The 4,977-nt window shown below is 36.5% G+C and overlaps 1 protein-coding gene across 1 annotated transcript in view; it reads left to right on the plus strand.

The window, feature by feature from the left end:
- Positions 1-1,632, plus strand: part of ilf2 (interleukin enhancer binding factor 2) — a 45,423-nt gene extending 43,791 nt beyond the window's left edge. The window contains exon 15 of the mRNA XM_015015617.1: positions 1,443-1,632. The gene's annotated coding sequence lies outside the window, so the exon portion shown is untranslated. The remainder of the gene's footprint in view (positions 1-1,442) is intronic.
- Positions 1,633-4,977: the final 3,345 nt, after the last annotated feature.

Raw genomic sequence — 4,977 nt, forward strand, 5'->3', positions numbered from 1 at the left:
TTAAATTTTTGCACACAGATTTTGTAACTTCAGTCTCACAAATCTGATAATTACGAATTCAAACCAGAGTTATGCACAAATTACCTCTTTAGGGTTTACAAATCATGTTTCACAGATACAGCTATCCAAAGTTACACACAAAGATACTTAGACTGAGTATCACTCCAATTGTAACAAGGCAGCCTTTTGTGGCTGGATTTTACAGTTAGGAAGAATAGTTGAGGAAGAGTCAGGTGGAAACAGCAGTGGTTTATTCTTCTCACAGCATCAAGAACCAGAACAATTTCACAGGTGAAACAGCAACCTTAAATAGTCCGTGCTGTGACGGACCAAACCAGCGGTCCGGTGAATTGAAGTAGATTTCAATTCACCAATCTCCACCTAAAATACCTTTCACTAAATACAAACATTTCCACTTACTTTTTATAAATATTTTAAGTATTATCTTACACCATAATGAAACGCCATAAAAACCCATAAAAAATTATTATCCCCCCCCCCCACACACACACACACACTTTTCAATGGTCTCTCCCGGAACCTATATATGGTCTCTGGACCCCTGAGGCAGTATTTGTCCAAACATCCCAGAGAGGACATAGAAAAGGCAGGTGAGTCATTTCATATTAGCACTCCACACTCAACAGATTATGCACAAACATTTGCTCAGTTTTACCTACCAGTAGCTCTGAGTAACAATTATCCTCCCTTCACAGGCAACCACCTCACTTCTNAATGAGGAGCAGCTGTACCGAGCCCAGAACAAAAGGCTACATGCTAACCACTAAAAATACTCAATAAATACAGTTAAAACTTCTTGTGTGCAAATTATTTATGTGCAAATCTCTGCTTAAAGTGCAGTGCTAAATAAATTGGTTGTTAATAAAGTGCAAAAAGTGCTTTTAAAGTGCTATATCATGACTTGAGTAAAAATAGTCCCAGTAATGAAGCTCTCTTCATTATACCAGTATTACACACGCACAGGTATTTTGAGACTATTTACACTCCATTTGCCTGATTTCAATTTATGTATGTTAGTGCAGATTGCCAGGATGGTTTTTCAAACCCTAGTTTCGAATGGGGTTTTGTTTTTTCAAAATACAGTATGGGTCAGCATTCCTTTTTCTTTTTTTTTATCTTTGATATTGTCTCTATAAAGATCCTTCCCTCACACTGCATTGTGTGTGGACATGGCTGCCAATAAATGAGCAATTACAGTGAAGGGAATGTTAAGGCCCTTTCAGCTGTTGTCACACAGTTTTAGTTTAGCTACACAAAACTATTTTGTATCTGGGTGTATAATATCAGAATTTACAAGGGATTACTTTGTGCTTTTGTTCAGTGTCATAGTATCATGTTGTGTTACTATTAGGTGTTAAATGATGGTACCTTAAGAATCCCCCAAAATGACCACGTCTGTACTGCTGTTTTTTCATTCACAGTGAATTTGGCTAATCTTAATAAGGATGATGTGTGGTACACTGAGGAACCTATCAGAGGAACTCCCTTGGAAGCCAGAATTTCCTGGAAATGGGACTGTATTGTCTTTTAATTATTGAGATGTTTTTCTTTCCCTTGATTTGGTTTTATATTTGTCTTTGTAAAAGTTGAATAAATATGTTTCCAGATTGGGTTATGTGTTTGTTCATGAAACAATCAAATGAAATATGAAAATAGAGCATCATCCAAACAAAGCAAAGTTTCCAATGAAGCATAACTGCACAATAATGTTAAGGAACTGACCCTGGAGACATCCCTTACAAAATGTTTTAATCAACATGCAGTGTCAGCAGCGTGTTGGGTTTCCTTAGAACAGGGGCGCGGTAAAGGGGGGAAAAGTGATGACAATTCTAGTGACCCTGACCAGCAGGGGGCCCTCCACAATTTAATTATTTATATTTTGTTCATAGACATAAAATTAAAAAAATCGGGGTCCTGTCAAATAAAACATTAATCATATTGTATTTTCAAAGATTGTTTTTAGCAGTAAAAATGTAATGTTGCCCCTCCCAGACCAAAAAACACATCCATTTTTGCCCTGAGCCCCCTATCTGCGTTAAATGGTTCATTCCTGCTTGGAGCACATAACAGTGACGTATGCAGCTACAGTCAGTAGAAGCTGCAGCTGAATACAGCGGTGAAAGGCAGTTACTATGCTGCTAAGAAAAGTTATAAAATCAGGTTTTCAAAAACGAGAGAGTGAGAGAGAGAAAAAGGCAGGAGTGTTAATTTATAACGCAGTTTTTCTCCAAGAGAGGTGGGTAGACTGTGTGAGATTATCAACCTTTTAGCATAGTTAGCTTAGCTACAGACTACTGTTTGCCTCCATTTCACTAGCATTTAATGAATTAAGGCAAAAAATTACCAACATATTCATATATTTAACTTGTTCCCTGTGCCTTTTACTACTTAACAGAGTGAGTGAGTAGAAGCTCTAACCCACGTCCCTCCTGACCTGTTCTCTCCTGAGTGAAAGCTGCAGAATGTAACTTTTTTATAAATATTTTTTTCCACATATTTTTTAAAACTGTCATTATGTTGTGACAGTATGGTATGAGCGGTAATCTGTGAAATATCAATTTCCTCTGCTTTCTCCCAGTGCTAGAAACAACCAGTCAGAGGCAGGAGAGTTTCAGTGCTGTCAATCACAATCTCATGTGGTGCTGCTCATCCTTCTTCCTCCTCAATTTGTGCCGTGCTGCAGCCAGCATAGCACAGAGCTGTGCAGATTCAAACTGTGAATGCTCAGTTTAGTTAGCATGGCTACCAATGATGGCAGATAAACGGTTTCTTGTAATGATAAGTTGTTTCTCCCCCATTAGCACATTTAGCAGTGAGTGAATGAGGCTAATTGACAGCACTAAGAGCGTCCTACTAGTTCTGATTGGTTGTTTTGGTCAGAACTGTGCATTACTTTAACCAGTAATAGTAACTCAGGAAGGAGATGGAGGAGATTGATTGTTTTCACAGATTATCTGTCTCATAGCAAACTGCTATGACATTGTGACAACTTTAACAAATGTGGATTAAACATATTTTTTATTAAAGTTATGTACTGCAGCTTGAATAAAATGCAACTGCATAGCATTTTTAGAAGTCTGGATTGCTTTATGTGTAGTTGCACGTTGCTTTTGACTGTTGCTCATGGGGAGAGACATTTCAGTATCTAAAACTAATAGAAAAAAATTTAAGCAACCTACTTGCATACTAGATGTGGACTGTTGGATGTTAAATTCATGATTAGTAAATATTGTGCTAATTATCAGTATTGAACCAAAGAAAGCAAGGCAGATGCAGGCCTTTAAAATTGTGATGCTTTTTTGGGTCAAATAGACTCAAAAAATTGTAACAGCAGCTGAGTGGAGGGCCCAATCCAATTTTTTATCAGGGGGCCCAAGATTTCTGGCAGCACCCCTGCCTTAGGATAACAAGCACAGTCTTCGATGAAGTGATAATAGACTAACTGCTAACATCCAATCTTTGCACGACAGTTGATTGACTCAGCAAATTGTTTTTTGCGTAGCAGCACCAATACAGTGGTTCTAACAAAATTAAATCTATTATGTTTAAGCTTTTTTTTTTTTTTTAAAGGTTTTATTGGCTCTAGTGGCCTTTATTTGATAGTGAATTGACAGGGAAGTGGATAGAGAGAAAAGGGGGAAGACATGCGGCAAAGGTCGCCAACCCTTGAATCGAACCTGTGACAGACCTCCATATGTGGGTTGTGTTTAACCCCTGCGCCACCACAGCACCTCATTATGTTGAAGCTGATGTTGAAAGAGGGACTTCCTTTCTTTTCTGTAGGAAGTATTGTTTCCACTTGTAGATTTTCAAGATAAAAGGTTTTCAAATGAATTATGAATATTCTATTTCTGAAGTATCCCATTAGAAAATAGTGTCTTGAATCAGTTACCAGCTTTGATTCCCATCCAGTGTACAGTAACTTCCATAATCCCCAGATTGATTAACTTAAAGGAGTAGTATTGTGTTTTCCAGGATTATAGTACCATTTTATAGCAGAACCAAGTAATTATGTAACCTTCAGTTGTTGTAAAAATAATGTATATATCAAACGTGACTTAAAAAAAATTACCTTGCAATTTAATATCTTGTAATTGGGCCTCTGTCTCTTTAAGAAGCTGCTCTTTCCAACACTCATCATCACAACATTTCAACATTAAGCTGCTTAAAAATGTTCTTCAGAGTATTAGATTCAGAAATGGTTACATATTAGAAGCTCCACTAGGTGTGTAATTGCTGCAGTCGCTAATTTGAAGAAGCTAAGTGGGGAAGGCATGAGGGAGGGTAGCTCTAGGTGGGCTTGGTGAGAAAGAAGGTATAGGCAACCCCAAATGGTTGCCACAAGAGATTCAAGAATTTTTCAAACATGCATGAAAGAATCAAAGCAACACTCCATGTATATTTTTGATGAAGGTCTAACGTGATGCGAAGTTTAAAAAAAAAAAGTCAATATTACAGCTAAGTTGCAGAAAGAATGCATGAGATACTGTGATTATACTGAGCTCCAAATATTGAAAAACTGTATTTTGTTTCACAAATTGTTTGGTGATGAAAAAAAGCAATTTGTGAAAGGTTGAGCTGAGAACTAAGTGAAGAGATATTTAGCTTTATTTTGGCAATTAAACTTCTTTAAGAGTTGAAGCTAATGTCTCTTCTTTGAAGTTGATTTCTACATGTGGCACAGATGTGCCATAACAAAAGTAGGTGAATCCAAGATTAAAATCATCTTGATCAGAAAATTCACATTTATACTTTTTTTAATCATTTAATGACAATTGAAAAATCTGATTTGTACTATGCATTTATTAATAATTTGGTTGAGTTTGTTGCAGTGCAGTTTTAGAAATTTATAGGCTTAAAATGTCAAAGTAAAAATTTGAAAATATTTTTTAAATATTGCTTAAAAGCAACTATTCACTATAATCTAATAAAAATCTTGCAGGCAATTATTTAAAG

This window comes from Poecilia latipinna, unplaced genomic scaffold (genome assembly GCF_001443285.1).
Source record: "Poecilia latipinna isolate Pla-1442-1.1 unplaced genomic scaffold, P_latipinna-1.0 Scaffold1934, whole genome shotgun sequence".
Classification (NCBI taxonomy): domain Eukaryota; kingdom Metazoa; phylum Chordata; class Actinopteri; order Cyprinodontiformes; family Poeciliidae; genus Poecilia; species Poecilia latipinna.